The sequence below is a fragment of the Glycine soja genome, chromosome 1 (genome assembly GCF_004193775.1).
Source record: "Glycine soja cultivar W05 chromosome 1, ASM419377v2, whole genome shotgun sequence".
Classification (NCBI taxonomy): domain Eukaryota; kingdom Viridiplantae; phylum Streptophyta; class Magnoliopsida; order Fabales; family Fabaceae; genus Glycine; species Glycine soja.
Window position 1 is genome coordinate 17,752,815 of NC_041002.1, and position 22,478 is coordinate 17,775,292.

The window sequence follows — 22,478 nt, forward strand, 5'->3', positions numbered from 1 at the left end:
GCTCTGCTGTGGTTGATTTTGCTGCTGAGGTTGAGGAGGTCTATTGTATATATTTGCTGCATAAGCTTCAGGCTGCTCAATTGCTCCAGGTTGCTGCATGGAAGGGCAAAGGTCTGTATGGTGGTCAGCAGAGGAGCACAAACCACAAACCCTTGCGACAGGTACAGATTTCTGATTCAAGGCCAGCTGGGTTACCAAGTTGACCAATGTATCCAGTTTGCCTTCAAGCTTCTTAGTTTCAGATGATGCAGATGGGTTTGTAGCTACCTCATGCACTCCTCTAATGACTATGGCATCATTTCTGGCACTAAACTGTTGGGAGTTGGAGGCCATCTTCTCAATTAAATTTCTGGCTTCAGTAGGAGTCATGTCTCCAAGGGCTCCACCACTGGCAGCATCTATCATACTTCTCTCCATATTACTGAGTCCTTCATAAAAGTATTGGAGAAGAAGCTGTTCTGAAATCTGATGGTGGGGGCAACTGGCACATAGTTTCTTAAATCTCTCCCAGTACTCATACAGGCTCTCTCCACTGAGTTGTCTAATACCTGAGATATCCTTCCTGATGGCTGTGGTCCTGGAAGCAGGGAAAATGTTTTCTAAGAATACTCTCTTAAGGTCATCCCAGCTCGTGATGGACCTTGGAGCAAGGTAATACAGCCAGTCCTTTGCCACTCCCTCTAATGAGTGAGGAAAAGCCTTCAGAAATATGTGATCCTCTTGGACATCTGGGGGTTTCACGGTGGAGCAGACAATGTGAAATTCTTTCAAATGTTTGTGCGGGTCTTCACCTGCAAGGCCATGAAACTTTGGAAGCAAATGAATCAGTCCAGTTTTAAGAACATATGGGACATCCTCATCAGGGTATTGGATGCACAAGCTTTCATAGGTGAAATCAGGTGCAGCCATTTCCCTTAGAGTCCTCTCACGAGGTGGAGGTTGTGCCATGTTCTGAGAATGTGCAAAATCAGAATGCTCAGAATCAAAATGCTCAAAATTATAATGCTCAAGATCAGGATGTTCAAAATCACCAATAACAGAATGCACAGATTCACCAGTTATGGAATGCTCAGAATGATCAAAAGGTATAAAATGATGCCTAACTAATCTATGAAATGTCCTATCTATCTCAGGATCAAAGGGTTGTAAGTAAGATGGATTGCCTCTAGTCATACACTACATTCAGCATGCACACAACTAGTTGCCTTGTCATGTAAATAAAGGTGTAGGTTTGAACTACAGCTACCCTCAAATGATATCCAAATGACTTGAAATTTTGTGAGCATGCTGAATGTATAATAATTGCGATTCTGATAACCGGAGCAAAAGTTATGGCCATTTGAAGTTTTGACAAACACAAAATTTGCTAGTTTTTTGGAACTTTCAAATCTGACCAAACTAAAGGCTCTAGCTATTTTTCCCACAAAATATGGATTAAAAGAAGTTACCACAAAAAAATTCAGCCAAAAATAACAACCCTAGCTACTAAAACAAAAAATCTCAAATAATTCAGCATGGGTGGTCGCTAAAATCCGTCTCTAGCTGATTTCTACTACTACTCTGTTTTTGCCGCAAGCTGATTTCTACTACTACTCTGTTTTCAAGCACAATCTTCACAGCAAAACACCCAAGACTGAAACAGGGGAAACGCTTAATGGTAAAACTGAAACAGAACACACATTAAACAAAACACCAAGACACTAATCAACACTAACACACATACTAACAATTAAAACACGAAAGGATTAAACACACAACACTAGCTAGCTATTATGAACCTTTGGACACTGCTCCCCGGCAACGGCGCCAAATTTGATCGAGGCCGTACCCGAATCAAATAAACATGAAAATGCAGTAACTAGGAAGTGATCCTAGGTCGTTTCCCAACGAGCAGTGACAAGCCAAATGTTCATAATATGCTGGCAGTAACAGTAACGATGGGGGGGGGGGGGTTTGGTTGTTTGGTAATTAAAGAGCAGAACAAATAAAATGGAATACGAAACTACTAATATTAAAAACGGGTTGTTTCCTCTAATTCAGAAGCCACTCTCTTATCCTGGGTTATGGAGAATTCGTCCCTAACAGTCAACCACTTAATCCAACCCTATTTCAATTTACTAAGCGAAAATCAACTTAGGGTTTTCAATACGTGATTAGGCACCACATACACCAGTTAGCCCTTCGTCCATTAAGCATGAACGCAAGTTAGGCTCAGAGGCAATTAATCGAACACGAAGCGTGCACTGATTAATATTCACGAAATTGGGATAACTGGTGAAGGGAAAACTGCCAGGAAACCACATTACAAGCGAAACCTCAAAGAGAGTTGGGCTTCGTCCTCAAAAGGAAACAACACCAGAAAATCTAGCCTTCCATGGATTCAAACAGAAAACGCAATTGAAACATGAAGCAGAAACGTCATTGAACGGAAACGTAAATGAACAGAAATGTAAGCGAACAGAAATGTAAAATGGAACAGAAACGTAAATGAGAGTAAAAGAAGAAGCAAGAACGAAATTGTAATTAGAAGCAGAAAACGTAAAATTGCATTACGAACTCAGAAGCAGCAAAACAGAAAAACGAAAAACCCTAACAAAGCTCTGAATAATGAATAGCATAACAGAATAGAATGCCCTGCACGAATCCCAAGGCAGCTATTTAAAAAGAGTCACTCAAAGTCACTGGGCCCTATTACAATACTCTGGCCCAAAACGAAATAAACACTAAACAACATAAAATAAAATTGCGAAATTTCCTAATTAGAAATTAACTAAGGTAAGCGCTGCTTTATTTGCCCTCTTCAAGTCCACAACCAAAATCCGGATTAAGCCCAATGTTTCATTAATTCCTGAAATTAGATTAAAAACATCAAATTAGCTAAATGAGCCCAAATTATAAAACTGCCTAATTAATTGACAATTAAGACCAATCAATAATTAAAATGGTGCAACAAGGGTTTAGAAAATAGAAGACAATGATGGCACATCAACGTACGACTTTGCATGTTTTTCTTTGAATTATAGGATATGTTCAAGAAATGGGTAATTGTTTTGAAAATAAAAGTTCTTGACATTTTGTGACTTGAAATCCTTGATTCTTCTCTACATGTCATGATAGTTTTGAAAGCTCAATTTGAAAGTGATGATTTTACCTTTGTGAGAATTTGAGCCATCCATCATTATAATCATTTGGTGTGTTTTGCCCCATTGATTGCTTGCACAATAGCCTTGGCTTGATTCTTGTTGATGCGTCCTAATTCACATGCATATTTGGAAATGATTAAGGCAATTTTGTTCTTATAAGCTTCTAGCCAAATGGACTTACCTTGAATTAATTCCTTTGATAGCCCTTTTGAGCCTTGTTTCCCTTTCCTTGTTTTGAAGCTCACTACAAGCCTTAAGTGAAAAACCATGATATTACCATATCCTTAAGGAATTTTGGAGCTTTGGAATTGTTTTGGGAATAAGTGTGGGGGGTTTTTGTTTCATTTGATAACTTGTTTTGTTGGCTATGCTTCATGATGTATTTTGGGCCATACTTGATGTACATTGTATATTGGTTAAATGTTGGACATGCTGAATGAAATGTTGTTTCTCAAAGGCCAAAGAGTAAAAAAAAAAAAAAAAAAAAAAAAAAAAAAAAAAAAAAAAATTCGAAAAAAGAAAAAGAAAAGCAATAAAGTTGAGTGAATAAGATCTTAAATGGCACAAGAATGATGAAACTCTTGGTTCTACTCTTCATGTTTAATTTTTATCTTTACTTCTTTTTATTTTTTTCTTAATATGCACTTATTCCCCTTTGCTCCTCTATTCCTTTGGGATTTAGCCACTTATTCCATATTTCTCCATACCTTGTCCTTGGCCCCGTTACAACCTTAAAAGACCTTTTGATCCTCATGTGCTTGTGTTTATGGGTTGATTGTCAATTTTAGAATCTTGCCAAGTTTATGTGGTGTTTGCTTTCATGGGTGCTTTGAGGGTAAATAGTAGCCTAGACACTTGAGAGATAGAGTGTATATCTTGTGAGGCTTTATCACTTTTCATTCTTGAGCTGATTAACTATTTTGCCATGATTGGGTTGCTTGGATGATTTTCATGAATGTCTTGACTTGTTGGATCTCCTTATGTTAGATGTTACCCATTCCTTTCATTCCTTGATGTTCATTGAGAAATATGTGAATGTTTTTGTTTGTCTCCCTTTCATATCCTTGGATTTTGTTCTTTGTTTCATTTTGCCCAGGAGTGCAAAAGGCTAAGTATGGGGGGTTTCGATGTGCCATCATTTTCTTCTATTTTCTAAACCCTTTTTGCACCATTTTAATTATTGATTGGTCTTAATTGTCAATTAATTAGGCAGTTTTATTATTTGGGCTCATTTAGCTAATTTGATGTTTTTAATCTAATTTCAGGAATTAATGAAACATTGGGCTTAATCCGGATTTTGGTTGTGGACTTGAAGAGGGCAAATAAAGCAGCGCTTACCTTAGTTAATTTCTAATTAGGAAATTTCGCAATTTTATTTTATGTTGTTCAGTGTTTATTTCGTTTTGGGCCAGAGTATTGTAATAGGGCCCAGTGACTCTGAGTGACTCTTTTTAAATAGCTGCCTTGGGATTCGTGCAGGGGATTCTATTCTGCTATGCTATTTTCATTATTCAGAGCTTTGGTTTTAGGTTTTCACGTTTTTCTGTGCCCTTGTTACAGTTTTCGTTCTTAATGCAAATTTCCGTTTTCTGCTTCTAATTACGAGTTCATTCTTGCTTCTTCTTCTACTTTCATTTACGTTTCTGTTCATTTATGTTCTTGTTCATTTACGTTTCTGCTTCATGTTTCATTTGCGTTTTCTGTTTGAATCCATGGAAGGCTAGATTTTCTGGTGTTGTTTCCTTTTGAGGACGAAGCCCAACTCTCTTTGAGGTTTCGTTTGTAATGTGGTTTCCTGGCAGTTTTCCCTTCACCAGTTATCCCAATTTCGTGAATATTAATCAGTGCACGCTTCGTGTTCGATGAATTGCCTCTGAGCCTAACTTGCGTTCATGCTTAATGGATGAAGGGCTAACTGGTGTATGTGGTGCCTAATCACGTATTGAAAACCCTAAGTTGATTTTCGCTTAGTAAATTGAAATAGGGTTGGATTAAGTGGTTGACTGTTAGGGACGAATTCTCCATAACCCAGGATAAGAGAGTGGCTTCTGAATCAGAGGAAACAACCCGTTTTTAATATTAGTAGTTTCGTATTCCATTTTATTTGTCTGCTCTTTAATTACCAAACAACCAAACCCCCCCCCCCCCATCGTTACTGTTACTGCAAGTATATTATGAACATTTGGCTTGTCACTGCTCGTTGGGAAACGACCTAGGATCACTTCCTAGTTACTGCATTTTCATGTTTATTTGATTCGAGTACAGCCTCGATCAATGACCAGTTTTGCATAAAATTTCCTAATCATCATTGTTGCATGGGTATCATGGAAATAATGTAGGACATCCCCTTTATCCTCGAACCGCTGGCCAAACCCTGACATATATCATGACCAGCCGTTCTACAAGCCTTGAGCCAAAATCCCAACTTATCATAAACTTTGACCCAGGGTGAGAATGTCAATCCTTGCCCTCGGAAAACAAAAAAAAAGGAAAAAAAAAAGAAAAATTCCCAATCAAAGAGTGGGAGAAAGCAAAAAAAAGGAAAGAAAATTCCCGATCAAGGATCGAAAGAAAACAGAAGAAACATCCAGAAAGGTCTTTGGACCAGACATTATCTGAACAGTACAGAATTGTCACCAAGTAAACAAGAAAAAGGAAACCACGACCTAAAGTGGTCCTCTCCCTTTGATTGACGACAAAATCCTGTGCGCTAGCGACTTTCTCGCCACGCACTAAACAAAAACAGAAAAGGAAAAGGCAAAAACACTCAAAGCCAAATTCCCCACCTAAAAACCAATCCCAAAATAAGTCCTATTGATCCATGATCACACATGTAATCTTTGATTTGATAGGAAATGATTTGCAAAATCAAGTCATGACATATCTATGGTTCGGAATTAGGATAAAACACTTACACGGGTGAGATTGATACACTTTGAGTGATTTTCTCCTATCTTTGTTGGACCCAGTGTTTCCTACAAATAGTCGTTTAGAAACGAAATGCTAACATCCAAAATCTCATTTATGGTTATGAGAAAATTTCATTAGCATACTCTCTTTCCCCGATAGACACATCATTTTTCATAAAAAAAAGGAGCATATATTGCTCTGATCAGTTGGAAGTTTTGTCTCTTTACTAAAGCATGTTTGCATTTTAGTGAGGAAAACACCGAGACTATATTGCTCTGATCAGTTGGAAGTTTTGTCTCTTTACTAAAGCATGTTTGCATTTTAGTGAGGAAAACACCGAGACTATTTTTAGTCTCACAGTTATCAAGAACTACGTAGGTCTGAGCCCCATGAATTCATTGCCTAGCGCTGTTCATGCATCATCCACCAACGAGTCTGGAGCCCTGCGAATTGATTGCCTAGCGCTGTTCGCCAATTCTCCATTCTCCACTTTTATTCGGAGCCCCATGAATTCATTGCCTAGCACTGTTCATGCATCCTCCACCAATGAGTCTGGAGCCCCACGAATTGATTGCCTAGCGTTGTTCGCCAATTCTCCATTCTCCACTTTTATTCGGAGCCCCATGAACTCATTGCCTAGCATTGTTCATGTGTCCTCCACCTTCGAGTCTGGAGCCCCGAGAATCGATTGCCTAGCGCTGTTCACCAATTCTCCATTCTACACTTTTATTCGGAGCCCCATGAATTCATTGCCTAGCGCTGTTCATGTGTCCTCCACCTACGAGTCTGGAGCCCAGCGAATTGATTGCCTAGCGCTTGTCGCCAATTCTCCATTCTCCACTTTTATTCGGAGCCCCATGAATTCATTACCTAGCGTTGTTCATGCATCCTCCACCAACGAGTCTGGAGCCCCGCGAATTGATTGCCTAGCGCTGTTCGCCAATTCTCCATTCTCCACTTTTATTCGGAGCCCCATGAATTCATTGCCTAGCGCTGTTCATGTGTCCTCCACCTTCGAGTCTGGAGCCCCACAAATTGATTGCCTAGCGCTGTTCGCTAATTCTCCATTTTCCACTTTTATTCAGAGCCCCACGAATTCATTGCCTAGCGCTGTTCATGTGTCCTCCACCATCGAGTCTGGAGCCCCGTGAATTGATTGCCTAGTGCTGTTCGCCAATTCTCCATTCTCCAATCTTATTCGGAGACCCATGAATTCATTGCCTAGCGCTGTTCATTTGTCCTCCGTTATCAAGCGCGGAGCCTCTGGTGACTGGGAAATATGGCTTTTTGTTATTTTCCCGATCGGTTCCTTCGCCAAACATGTGTATATTATGTTATCGGTGTTCTTTGTTGTTTGTGTTTGTTTTGTGTTGTGCAAAGAAAGAAGAAGGAGAGACGAGAGTTGTCATGGACTAATCACGGAAAGGGCAAGACGGACGAAATCAGTGTCTTATCTTTGCTTTCCTCTTATCTTTGATAAAAGGTAAGTAAAGAGGGGCAACTGTCATACCCTAATTCCGTCCGGGGATTATTACTTGATAACATGCAACCTTTGGTTGGCCGCTTTGAGATACTTGGCATCCTTTGTTGCACAATATGTGAAGTCCCGAGACGTGTCGGAAATCAAAAGGAAGCAGGCTTACACGATCCGTGAAATTTCGTAATGTGGCGAAAATCGAAAAGAGGTGTTTTTGGGCAATCCGTGAGTTTCCGTAACTTCTTCGAAAGCTAAAAAAGAGTAAAAACATAATCCGTAAGGATTCATAACCTTGCGGAAGGAAAATAAGTATCGTTATGAAATTCGTAAAGTTTCGTAACGTTACGGAAAAAGAATTACCAAAAAAGGTAAAGGGGGTGCATTTAGTAAAAGGGGGGCTACAAATAACAATCAAGCCCACTTGGGCCTTCCAGTTTCTTCCTCCAGAAGGCGGTTGCTTCTGGAGGAAGCAACCTTGCTCGCCTGGGCGAGCTGGGTGGCAAGCTCCTCCCCTATTTTTCTATAAATAGGGGAAGGAGTGAAGAGGAAAGGGGTTCAGCCTTCTTGACACTTCTTATTCTCTCGAAATTGCTGAGGAAAATTGTTTCCGTGAAGAAAATTCAAGCCGAGGTGCTTCCGTAACGTTTCCGTGAGTAATTACGCGAAGATTTTCAACCATTCTTCGACATTCATTGTTCGTTCTTCATTTTCTTCGGTCTTCAACTGGTAAGTACCCCAAACCAAGCTTTTCAATTCATTCTATGTACCCGTGGTGGTCCACATTTTGTTTCATGTATTTTTATTCTTGTTTTCATTTACTTTCCGTACCTCCTTTTGACGTGCTTCAGTCATTTATTTAAGCCATTTCTCGCCTAATAAAAAAATAAAATAAATTTCCACCGATCATTTGATTTGTAATATCCATTAATTTCTGTTAAAAAGAATTCCGACCGTTCAGTCGTGCCGTAACCACGTCGGAAATAAAAAAAGAGGTAAAATAATAATATAATAATCAAAAAATACCTTTTAGTAAAATAAAGCGAAAAAATCAATCGGACGTTTTTCTCTTTGGGATTTCTCATTCTTAATCGAATTGACTAATAACTAAAGTGAAACTAAAGCTAAAATCAACTCGCTTAGTCAAACTCGTCCACAAAAAAGGTCACTAAATGGGGTTTGAAAGTTTATCATTTCAGTTTTCCTTATCATGTAAATGGATCATTTTTAAGGTCCAACGCCTTAAAATGATCACTTTTTAAAGTAAAAAGAATCACTTGATTCACCCTTAAGAAATAACTACGTAGGTCTGATTTCCTCTTCGATGGAGGGTACGTAGGAGCAAGAGTCCCGCTTTTGTCGACCTCAAAAATAAAAAGAAAATAAAAGTTAAGATAACACAATTCCCACAATTCTAAAAAATAGGCTGTTGTCCTTCGAGACAAACGTAAGAGGTGCTAATACCTTCCTCGAACGTAAATACAACTCCCAAACTTAGAATTTTCATTTTTGACCGGTTTCCTTCGGTTTTTCTGACGTTTTCCACAAATAAACGTTGGTGGCGACTCCGCGCATCATTCCTCCTTTGGAAAGCGCACCCGTGAGCCTCGCCTCGCTCGCCCGCAAAAGGGAATGTTGCGACACATTGATATATAACTTTTTGTCGAAGCATTCTTTAAGAAACAACATGTTCATGGTAATGGCAATTTAGATGATGTATCAGCTCACAAAAAAGTGCAGGTGTTCTGATTCTGAATAACTTAAAATAACAATGTGCATCTTTTGGTAGATAATGCAAAATATACAAAAAGTCAAGTTCAAAGTTCCCATTAGCTAACAATTGAAATACAATTTTCATTCCATTTTGATGTGCTTTTTCATTTTTGTTTATGATAGTTGTGCAGGTGTGGCTTGAGAGAAAAACTCATCACACTACATTTCAAAGGAGAGCCTCTTGGCTAGAGTAAGAGTGGTTACCAATTCTGGACCATAGTCTGTTGTTTGTGGCAAAGACTGCTACAATGCAAACAAATGAATAAGTTCACAACAAAATAAAGTCAAGATACGAGGGAAATATAAATTCATTTATTCTTACAGTGTCACATAGGCAAAGTTGATTTATAACAGATTTTGCCTTGGCATTTTGATATGAACCCTATAAAGAAAAGACGTATTACTAACATACCCTGAGAAATTTAGATTCAGCTCTATAATGTATTGTTAATATACCTCATTGATTCCCAACTTTTCTTTTATATGTTTGATCAAATCTTTATCAGTAGAAATCCTATTGACAGCTAAAGTCTTGCAGCCCTTTGTAAATCTTGATTCTAATAGCTAAAGTGCTTCCCAACATATCATCAAGTTGGAGTGGGTATACTTTTGGGTCATCTTCACCTTCCTAACTAAGAAATGAAAGTTAATTATAAATTTTTAATAAATTGTAAGGTAAATTAACGAATATATATATACATATATATATATATATATATATATATATATATCTTATTTCTGCATTTTTCAAATACTATTTTGGAAGTATTTTTCGAGGAATACAGTCCGTAAGGGCGTATGATAGGAAGTAAGAGTAATGTCCGTTTGTATCCTTTATTATTCACAAATGGACAAAAACAGACTATTCGGCTCTGGTATCAGAGCCTGATGGGGAAGTAGGAATACAGTCCGTAAGGGCGTATGATAGCAAAGTTTATGGATCTGACACCTTGTATAGTATGAGTCATATTTTATTTTAATTTGTACAGTAGATGTTTGAACAGTACTTCCTGGAAGTACAGCAGTCTAATATTTTAGTTGAATGGTACTGTAGCAGTAAGACCCGTGGTGGATAAAGGGCAATAAGGCTAAGGTGTACTGTTTAACCAAAATATCAAAACATAATATACTGGTGGCTATAGGATTGCCGTTCAAACTATTTTTTCTTTTAAAAAAAAAAAAGAGTTTTTCTTAAAAATAATTCAGATACAAAAATTTTTGTTACATATTTACTTACGGAAATATTTCTATGGAACCAAATGACGGCGAAGATATTAGAGGATTTTATAATCATGTCAAGATTACTGCGTTCTTTTTTGCGTATTTCCTTTCAGTCTAATTCCTCTTCATCAACTTCTTCCAGAAATTCAAACTTATTAAATGATCAAGATAACCAGACCCAAGAGGTCGCCCCTAAACACAATCTCTTCGATGAGGACAAGTCGAAACCAGCCTAGGACAAGGTCCAGTATATTTTAATTGTTATCCAAACAAAACAGTGAGTCTGATGGACAGAAACATTCTCGACTCTCTGTTCTTAAACATCCACTTTCATGGCCTTGACATGAATGAAGGATCAATCCCAGCAGCTTTAATCTATAGGATCCAGTACAAGGTCATGAACACTTGTGCTTCTAGAGTCCTGTTACAACCACAAAAGGGAGAAACAACCTTATTTATTACAGATATGACAAAAGCCAATGTCTCTTTAAAAAGAATAATAAAATGGGATGAAGTAACTCTCCCCGAAAAATGGGTCATGGAGAAGGCCACACCGTCTGATCCCCGACCCGCTCCAATTATTGAAGACATTAAACAGGATAACTCCGGAAAGGTAGAAATAACCTTCAATAGGAGAAATTCCTTCTTATCAAGGATAGAAGCCTCTAGGTCTGAATATGAGTCAACGAGAAGGTCTTTTTCGGTTAGAACCCGTTCAATCCCAGTAGGACTAACCAGATCTGAGTTACATAACCAGTTCCCTACTGTAAACCTCCAAGGACTAGATACCACTTCTAGCATACCAAGAACGACCTACAACCAAGATCAGGAGGACGACCAAAAGTCGATCCAATCCCCAACATACTCTTCTATGGAACCTTATGATGTTATCTGACAACTTTAGCATTGATAAGGAAACCCTTAGGAAAGATTTTTATTCTCCGGCGAATGAGCCTCAAAGGAAATGGTTTTTCCAGAATTACAAGGGTACAAACAGAAAACAAATCCAAGACAAGTTCTACGAATTTGTCGAAAGGGTCAAAGTTAATGTCCTTTTCTTTGATTGGTTCCATGCTTACACCATCAAAAAAGATATAGATTACCCATGGAAGCAAGACATCATAGGTGATCCATCAATAAACGTTATAACCAACTGGCAAGTAAGAGATGGTGAGATAGTCCAATAGGAATTACCTCCCACAGCCAAATATCAACTCCCGAATATCAAAGATAGTAACAACAAACCTGTAATGGCAACCCCATTCAAAACAAAAGATATTAATGATGAAGTAACCTTTGAAGATATTAAAAGCCTAATGGAACAGGCAAACTACACCAATAAATGGGGTTGTTCCATTAGGCTTTTAATATCTTCAGAGGTTACTTCCTCATTGATATCTTTTGTTTTAAATGGGGTTGCCATTACAGGTTTGTTGTTACTATCTTTGATATTCGGGGATTTATTGTTGTTACTTCCACATTAATGTCTTCAATAATTGGAGCGGGTCGGGGATCAGACGATGTGGCCTTCTCCATGACTCATTTTTCAGGGAGAGTTACTTCATCCCATTTTATTATTCTTTTTAAAGAGACGTTGGCTTTTGTCATATCTGTAATAAATAAGGTTGTTTCTCCCTTTTGTGGTTGTAACAGGACTCTAGAAGCACAAGTGTTCATGACCTTGTACTGGATCCTATAGATTAAAGCTGTTGGGATTGATCCTTCTTTCATGTCAAGGCCATGAAAGTGGATGTTTGAGAACAGAGAGTCGATTATGTTTCTATCCATCAGACTCACTGTTTTGTTTGGATAACAATTAAAATATACTGGACCTTGTCCTAGGCTGGTTTCGACTGTTCCAATTAGGGAGTCTTCAAATTTATTATGCCTAATATCTCTTAGACACATCAGCACTACTGCATCTATGCCCATGTCTATTAAGGGCTTGATGGCTACTTGTACACAGCCGATGTGTAAATATTTATATTTTCGACTATGTTCATAAATTGAAATTTTTGAAAGTAAATGGAATTCTTCCCCTATGTCTTGCCCTAGAGGAATATTGTTTTCTACCGTTTTGATTATATAATCAAAGTTGTGCTTATCTTTCATTGTTTCAGGAACATATAGTTGATCCTGAGGGATTTCTGGGATGTTCCAGTCATCCATGTTTTGATTGATATCTTCGAATCAGACTTCTTCATCGAAGAGATTGTGTTTAGGGGCGACCTCTTGGGTCTGGTTATCTTGATCGTTTAATAAGTTTGAATTTCTGGAAGAAGTTGATGAAGAGGAATTAGAACGAAAGGAAATACGCAAAAAAGAACGCAATAATCTTGACATGATTATAAAATCCTCTAATATCTTCGTCCTCATTTGGTTCCATAGAAATATTTCCATAAGTAAATATGTAACAAAATTTTTTGGATCTGAATTATTTTTAAGAAAAACTCTTTTTTTTTTTTTGAAAAATAGTTTGAACAGGAATCCTATAGCCACTAGTATATTATGTCTTGATATTTTGGTTAAACAATACACCTTAGCCACTACTATCTTTGATATTCGGGGATTTATTGTTGTTACTTCCACATTAATGTCTTCAATAATTGGAGCGGGTCGGGGATCAGACGATGTGGCCTTCTCCATGACTCATTTTTCAGGGAGAGTTACTTCATCCCATTTTATTATTCTTTTTAAAGAGACGTTGGCTTTTGTCATATCTATAATAAATAAGGTTGTTTCTCCCTTTTGTGGTTGTAACAGGACTCTAGAAGCACAAGTGTTCATGACCTTGTACTGGATCCTATAGATTAAAGCTGTTGGGATTGATCCTTCTTTCATGTCAAGGCCATGAAAGTGGATGTTTGAGAACAGAGAGTCGATTATGTTTCTATCCATCAGACTCACTGTTTTGTTTGGATAACAATTAAAATATACTGGACCTTGTCCTAGGCTGGTTTCGACTGTTCCAATTAGGGAGTCTTCAAATTTATTATGCCTAATATCTCTTAGACACATCAGCACTACTGCATCTATGCCCATGTCTATTAAGGGCTTGATGGCTACTTGTACACAGCCGATGTGTAAATATTTATATTTTCGACTATGTTCATAAATTGAAATTTTTGAAAGTAAATGGAATTCTTCCCCTATGTCTTGCCCTAGAGGAATATTGTTTTCTACCGTTTTGATTATATAATCAAAGTTGTGCTTATCTTTCATTGTTTCAGGAACATATAGTTGATCCTGAGGGATTTCTGGGATGTTCCAGTCATCCATGTTTTGATTGATATCTTCGAATCAGACTTCTTCATCGAAGAGATTGTGTTTAGGGGCGACCTCTTGGGTCTGGTTATCTTGATCGTTTAATAAGTTTGAATTTCTGGAAGAAGTTGATGAAGAGGAATTAGAACGAAAGGAAATACGCAAAAAAGAACGCAATAATCTTGACATGATTATAAAATCCTCTAATATCTTCGTCCTCATTTGGTTCCATAGAAATATTTCCATAAGTAAATATGTAACAAAATTTTTTGGATCTGAATTATTTTTAAGAAAAACTCTTTTTTTTTTTTTGAAAAATAGTTTGAACAGGAATCCTATAGCCACTAGTATATTATGTCTTGATATTTTGGTTAAACAATACACCTTAGCCACTACTATCTTTGATATTCGGGGATTTATTGTTGTTACTTCCACATTAATGTCTTCAATAATTGGAGCGGGTCGGGGATCAGACGATGTGGCCTTCTCCATGACTCATTTTTCAGGGAGAGTTACTTCATCCCATTTTATTATTCTTTTTAAAGAGACGTTGGCTTTTGTCATATCTGTAATAAATAAGGTTGTTTCTCCCTTTTGTGGTTGTAACAGGACTCTAGAAGCACAAGTGTTCATGACCTTGTACTGGATCCTATAGATTAAAGCTGTTGGGATTGATCCTTCTTTCATGTCAAGGCCATGAAAGTGGATGTTTGAGAACAGAGAGTCGATTATGTTTCTATCCATCAGACTCACTGTTTTGTTTGGATAACAATTAAAATATACTGGACCTTGTCCTAGGCTGGTTTCGACTGTTCCAATTAGGGAGTCTTCAAATTTATTATGCCTAATATCTCTTAGACACATCAGCACTACTGCATCTATGCCCATGTCTATTAAGGGCTTGATGGCTACTTGTACACAGCCGATGTGTAAATATTTATATTTTCGACTATGTTCATAAATTGAAATTTTTGAAAGTAAATGGAATTCTTCCCCTATATCTTGCCCTAGAGGAATATTGTTTTCTACCGTTTTGATTATATAATCAAAGTTGTGCTTATCTTTCATTGTTTCAGGAACATATAGTTGATCCTGAGGGATTTCTGGGATGTTCCAGTCATCCATGTTTTGATTGATATCTTCGAATCAGACTTCTTCATCGAAGAGATTGTGTTTAGGGGCGACCTCTTGGGTCTGGTTATCTTGATCGTTTAATAAGTTTGAATTTCTGGAAGAAGTTGATGAAGAGGAATTAGAACGAAAGGAAATACGCAAAAAAGAACGCAATAATCTTGACATGATTATAAAATCCTCTAATATCTTCGTCCTCATTTGGTTCCATAGAAATATTTCCATAAGTAAATATGTAACAAAATTTTTTGGATCTGAATTATTTTTAAGAAAAACTCTTTTTTTTTTTTTGAAAAATAGTTTGAACAGGAATCCTATAGCCACTAGTATATTATGTCTTGATATTTTGGTTAAACAATACACCTTAGCCACTACTATCTTTGATATTCGGGGATTTATTGTTGTTACTTCCACATTAATGTCTTCAATAATTGGAGCGGGTCGGGGATCAGACGATGTGGCCTTCTCCATGACTCATTTTTCAGGGAGAGTTACTTCATCCCATTTTATTATTCTTTTTAAAGAGACGTTGGCTTTTGTCATATCTGTAATAAATAAGGTTGTTTCTCCCTTTTGTGGTTGTAACAGGACTCTAGAAGCACAAGTGTTCATGACCTTGTACTGGATCCTATAGATTAAAGCTGTTGGGATTGATCCTTCTTTCATGTCAAGGCCATGAAAGTGGATGTTTGAGAACAGAGAGTCGATTATGTTTCTATCCATCAGACTCACTGTTTTGTTTGGATAACAATTAAAATATACTGGACCTTGTCCTAGGCTGGTTTCGACTGTTCCAATTAGGGAGTCTTCAAATTTATTATGCCTAATATCTCTTAGACACATCAGCACTACTGCATCTATGCCCATGTCTATTAAGGGCTTGATGGCTACTTGTACACAGCCGATGTGTAAATATTTATATTTTCGACTATGTTCATAAATTGAAATTTTTGAAAGTAAATGGAATTCTTCCCCTATGTCTTGCCCTAGAGGAATATTGTTTTCTACCGTTTTGATTATATAATCAAAGTTGTGCTTATCTTTCATTGTTTCAGGAACATATAGTTGATCCTGAGGGATTTCTGGGATGTTCCAGTCATCCATGTTTTGATTGATATCTTCGAATCAGACTTCTTCATCGAAGAGATTGTGTTTAGGGGCGACCTCTTGGGTCTGGTTATCTTGATCGTTTAATAAGTTTGAATTTCTGGAAGAAGTTGATGAAGAGGAATTAGAACGAAAGGAAATACGCAAAAAAGAACGCAATAATCTTGACATGATTATAAAATCCTCTAATATCTTCGTCCTCATTTGGTTCCATAGAAATATTTCCATAAGTAAATATGTAACAAAATTTTTTGGATCTGAATTATTTTTAAGAAAAACTCTTTTTTTTTTTTGAAAAATAGTTTGAACAGGAATCCTATAGCCACTAGTATATTATGTCATGATATTTTGGTTAAACAATACACCTTAGCCTTACTGCCCTTTATCCACCACGGGTCTTACTGCTACAGTACCATTCAACTAAAATATTAGACTGCAGTACTTCCAGGAAGTACTGTTTAAACATCTACTGTACAAATTAAAATAAAATATGACTCATACTATACAAGGTGTCAGATCCATAAACTTTGCTATCATACGCCCTTACGGACTGCATTCCTACTTCCCCATCAGGCTCTGATACCAGAGATCAGCAGAAAGGATACAAACGAACAGATAGGAAGTAAGAGTAATGCAATATGACAAATGCAGAAATTTAAAATTTGTAAAACAGTTATCAAGGGCACACCGAAATCCGGCTTACAAACCCAGGTTTTTGAAAACAAAGAAACCGAAGCGGCGGCAGAGCCGCACAGGATCGGTGAAGGGAGAAGGGAGATGTGAAAAATAAAACTTTGAATTTATTGAAATCGAAAGAAAAGCTTACAAAGAGGTTTTCCCTAGGCAGAGCTTCTCTCTCTAAGACCTGATTTTGAGACTATCTGAAAGGGTGCGTCACAAAGGGAACGAGGACTCCTTTAAATAGACCCAATATTTTACTGTTTCAACAGTATCGGTAATGTTTACCGGAACTGTTACAAAAACTTTTTCAAATTACATTATTATCGGGAACCGAATAATTAGTTACAATAATTCATGATTACTACAACTAACTAATCATTGTCTAACGATATACCAAAACAGTCATCCTCATTCTGGTAGAATGGATCATCTTCCTAGTCATCATTATTCTCAGATGATTCGGCCTCCTTCTTGGGGGGTTCTTCTTCTTCTTCCTGTTGAAGTAGTTGGAGAACTTCCTTAAGATTCTGAGCAAGACTCTCTTTAGATTTTGAGCTTGCTAAGAATGCTGCAAGTTGAGACTTTTGATTCAGAAACAGAGATGTCTCTAGATTAGCAGGCTAGAGAAACTCAGGGTTGCTCTGAAACCAGTTCTTGACTTGTTCTGGAGCATCCTTTGAGGTATCGAATTGTGACCACCACTTTACAAAGGCATGTCTCTGCAATGGTGGATATTGTTTGCTGTTTTCGGCTTTTCCATATCTATATTGCCATGAAAAAATCCATGACAAGGCACAACTGGAAAAGTACTTTAAATCTGCCGGAATTCTTGATTCCTTGCTATTGAAGAGCTTGGTGAATTGTTGGAATCCTTGTTGGACTTCTTCTGGAAATATCTGCGGAGTTGGTCCGAAGTAGTTCCACCATTGGAGGAACCAATTTGGAAAATTATACACAGTGTTATTCTTGAAGTAAATTAGCCATGAATGCTTAAATTTACTATTTTGATGCCAGAACACATTGGTCCAGGCATCAATGTAGTCCCAATAATTATATCTTGCAGGATCAAAAGGTGCAGAAATTTTTTGGGTTGGTTTAAGTTTGAGCCATAATGTCGTGGCTACATAACCTTTAGGATTTGGATTGTGGAATGGGTATTTAGATTTGGATCTTTGGGGTCTTTGAAGTGTTTAATAGATACTAAGTTTGTATCTATTAGAATGAATTCGTAGAATTTTCTGGTTTTATTTGTGGCTGTTGGCCTATAATGGAATCCTGGGGGGAATACTTTGGCGGTTGCCTTGAAAGGATTCTTGTCCCAGTATTCTGGTTCCATTTGTAAAACATTGAAGAATTTGTTTTTTGAAATATAGCTATTGCTGGGTTGTGGTGTTGATTCTTGTTGAGTCAACGGTTGGCTTGGTTTTTGGTTACAGACAGTTTTAGTCTGTTTGGCCTTTTGGATTTGTTTTTGTAGGTCTGTTTCAGAATCATCATCTAATTCTGAGGCCATTTCTGCCCAGGTCTTTTTGGCCAATTTTGGTACTCTGGTGAGGCCTATGTCTTCTAAGGCCAGGAGAGTTTGTATTGACCAGGCATAGTCAGCCACAGTCTGTTTTGTTGTTGTTGGTTTTGGGGATTCCTGAGTTGATGACTCAGGTTTTATCTGGGTCAATGACCTTTCAAGCTTTCCTTTCTGGGTTGATGACCCAGTCTGAGTAGGTGACCCAGAAGATGATGTAGTTGCCTTCTTGGTTATTGGCTCTGGTAGAGCCAACATAACATCTTTTCCTTTGGTACTGGATCTTCCTCCTCTGCCGGAGGAGCTAGACACCTTAGGAGGCATCGGGAATTTTCTGTAAAAATTCACGAGTGAGGTAGTCAAGTAGAGAGTTTGAAGAGCCCTTGATATATTCTATGTTAAAATCAAAGACGCTTAAAATTGCTTGCCATCTTGCAAAAATTTGTTTCAAGGCAAGGTTTTTTACATTCTTTTGGGCAATATTGAAGGAGTTCTTCATTCATTTGGATTGGTCTAGCTTTTGTGGGAATTTGTTTTTCCCTAAAATCTTTCTCATAAGGAAGATCAACAATATGTTTCTTTCTGTCCCAAAACGCATGTGGCAATTCAGAACAAACAGTTGATTCTATATGACTTAATAAAGATTGGATTTTCTCTTTTATTTGGGGTTTTCCTAATTGTACTTGGATATTATTAAACGATACTTCTTCTTTTAAGAAGTTAATTTGATTAATCTTATTTTCTATAAAATTTATATTTCTGGAGATTGGTTTAGTAGAAAAATAAAATATAATTTTCCTTCCTAAATAACTTGTAGTTATTCCTTCATTAGATATTTGGATGGGAAATAAAGCTCTTATGAAGGGAGTTCCTAGGATTACTTCGTTCTTAAGGTTTTTTACCAGAAGAAAGTTTGTGTTAATCCTAAGACCTTGGTTTTCAATAATTGCATTTGATAACTTAAAGTTAATTTTTAATTTTGAGTCGTTTGTTGTACTAAGTTTCTCTGAGGTTTTCTTAAAGAATTTTGTAGGAATTAATCCTTCTAAAATACAGTTTGAGTCAGCCCCTGTGTCGAATAGGGCCATTGTTTCTAGAACAAAATCATTAAGAATTATTTTTATGTTTATGTAAATTTTTTGGATTTTAATCTTGTTGATTAATCCCATAAACATATCGTCTTCTAGATTTTCTGGTTGATTTTCTTCACTGTTGGTGTTTTCAGAATCACTTTCTTCCTCAAGTTGAGAAAGAATGATCTGATGAATTTCTTGTTGTTGACGAAGTTCTTTTACTTCTCTTTTTAGATTGTTTATTTCTGTTTGGAGATCCTGGATAGTCGTTGGTTTGGTTGAAGAGTTTTCCAATCTCTTGAGTATGTTACTTACATCAAACTTGTTGTTTGTAATAAAATCTTTTTGTCTAGGTTTGACTTCTAAGGTCTTCTTGAGTTTTTCCAGAAAAACCTTCTTTTCCTGAGGATTGGGGATGGAATTAATTGCTTCAAACAAGAGATCTTGTTCTCTTGTTAGAGTATTGATTTTCTTATCATCATCATCCGTTGATGATAATTGGTCATATTGTTGGATTAAGTTTAGATTTTCGTCGGAAAGTACGGAGGATGAAGTTTCTATTTCTGTTTCTTCCTTCGAAGTTTCTATGAGTAAATTGTTTATTTGTTCTTCGATTGTGGGCTCTAGGTTAAGATTTCTTAATTTTTTCTTTAATCTACAATACTTACTAATGTGGCCTTGTTTTCCACAATTGTAGCATGCTATTTTTTATTTTATTTTTTGCTTAGGATTTTCTATTTCCTTACTAGTTGAGGGTTTTTGAGAGTATCTTCCTTTTGAAAATCTTCTTCTATTGGCTAGTTTATGATCTTGGTTTTCTTTCCTAGAGGTTTGTTTCTTCTTTTGTTTTGAGATCCGTTTTGACTGCGCTGTAAATTTTTTATTTCTCCTCATTAGTGAGATAATTATCCCACCATCCTTTCAGTTGTCCAGAAAATCTTGCCACCAAGATGTCTATAATGGTCTCTTCTGAACATTCGAGGGAGGTTTGGTAAGCCGTAGCCACCATGGTCATATGTTGGAGTGTATTCATGATATTATACTCCGTTTGTGCATCTATGTTCCATTCGTAGATGTTGTTTGCACTAAAACTCTTGAAATTGTTTTCTCCTCTTTCTTCTAATAGAAGGTCAGGGGCAGTTGGACGTTGATAATATAATTTGGAAGGTGTTTTCCAATGTTTGGAATTAATTGGATTTATATTCTTTTCTGACACTGATCCTATCTCAGTTGTGTTATCTGAGTTTTGGTCACTATCTTCATTAATAACATTAATTAATTTGGAGGTACTTCTTGTTACCATTTTGGAAGTATTTTCCGAGGTTTGGGGAGTTTCCGAAATGACCTTAAGTAAACTACCAATCTTGTTTAGTAATTCACTATGATTGTCACCTACTCCTTCAACTAAGGATTTAGTTTTCCTAAGTTCTCTAATCTTTCGCTTAGCTTTCTCACTAACTTTGAAAGGTTTGAACAGTGGTTTTTCAATGGGAATACTTGGAGAGGTTTCTTCAACCGATTTTTGCTTAGGAACTACCTTAGTTTTAATGGTTTCTCCTAAAATTTGTAAATATTTATTGGTGTAGTTTGCCTGTTCCATTAGGCTTTTAATATCTTCAGAGGTTACTTCCTAATTAATATCTTTTGTTTTAAATGGGGTTGCCATTACAGGTTTGTTGTTACTATCTTTGATATTCGGGAGTTGATATTTGGCCGTGGGAGGTAATTCTGATTGGATTATCTCACCATCTCTTACTTGCCAGTTGGTTATAAGGTTTGTTGATGGATCACCTATGATGTCTTGCTTCCATGGGTAATCTATATCTTTTTTGATGGTGTAAGCATGGAACCAATCAAAGAAAAGGACATTAACTTTGACCCTTTCGACAAATTCGTAGAACTTGTCTTGGATTTGTTTTCTGTTTGTACCCTTGTAATTCTGGAAAAACCATCTCCTTTGAGGCTCATTCGCCGGAGAATAAAAATCTTTCCTAAGGGTTTCCTTATCAATGCTAAAGTTGTCAGATAACATCATAAGGTTCCATAGAAGAGTATGTTGGGGATTGGATCGACTTTTGGTCGTCCTCCTGATCTTGGTTGTAGGTCGTTCTTGGTATGCTAGAAGTGGTATCTAGTCCTTGGAGGTTTACAGTAGGGAACTGGTTATGTAACTCAGATCTGGTTAGTCCTACTGGGATTGAACGGGTTCTAACCGAAAAAGACCTTCTGGCTGACTCATATTCAGACCTAGAGGCTTCTATCCTTGATGAGAAGGAATTTCTCCTATTGAAGGTTATTTCTACCTTTCCGAAGTTATCCTGTTTAATGTCTTCAATAATTGGAGCGGGTCGGGGATCAGACGGTGTGGCCTTCTCCATGACCCATTTTTCGGGGAGAGTTACTTCATCCCATTTTATTATTCTTTTTAAAGAGATGTTGGCTTTTGTCATATCTGTAATAAATAAGGTTGTTTCTCCCTTTTGTGGTTGTAACAGGACTCTAGAAGCACAAGTGTTCATGACCTTGTACTGGATCCTATAGATTAAAGCTGCTGGGAATTGATCCTTCTTTCATGTCAAGGCCATGAAAGTGGATGCTTAAGAACAGAGAGTCGAGAATGTTTCTGTCCATCAGACTCACTGTTTTGTTTGGATAACAATTAAAATATACTGGACCTTGTCCTAGGCTGGTTTCGACTGTTCCAATTAGCGAGTCTTCAAATTTATTATGCCTAATATCTCTTAGACACATCAGCACTGCTGCATCTATGCCCATGTCTATTAAGGGCTTGATGGCTACTTGTACACAGCCGATGTGTAAATATTTATATTTTCGACTATGTTCATAAATTGAATTTTTTGAAAGTAAATGGAATTCTTCCCCTATGTCTTACCCTAGAGGAATATTGTTTTCTACCGTTTTGATTATATAATCAAAGTTGTGCTTATCTTTCATTGTTTCGGGAACATATAGTTGATCCTGAGGGATTTCTGGGATGTTCCAATCATCCATGTTTTGATTGATATCTTCGAATCGGACTTCCTTATCGAAGAGATTGTGTTTAGGGGCAACCTCTTGGGTCTGGTTATCTTGATCGTTTAATAAGTTTGAATTTCTGGAAGAAGTTGATGAAGAGGAATTAGACCGAAAGGAAATACACAAAAAAGAACGCAATAATC

At 37.1% G+C, this 22,478-nt stretch overlaps 1 non-coding gene across 1 annotated transcript; it reads left to right on the forward strand.

The window, feature by feature from the left end:
• The first annotated feature begins 463 nt into the window (after positions 1-463).
• On the forward strand, positions 464-570 carry LOC114368392. The gene has a single exon (XR_003657333.1). It is a non-coding gene; the product is annotated as a small nucleolar RNA R71 (small nucleolar RNA).
• Positions 571-22,478: the final 21,908 nt, after the last annotated feature.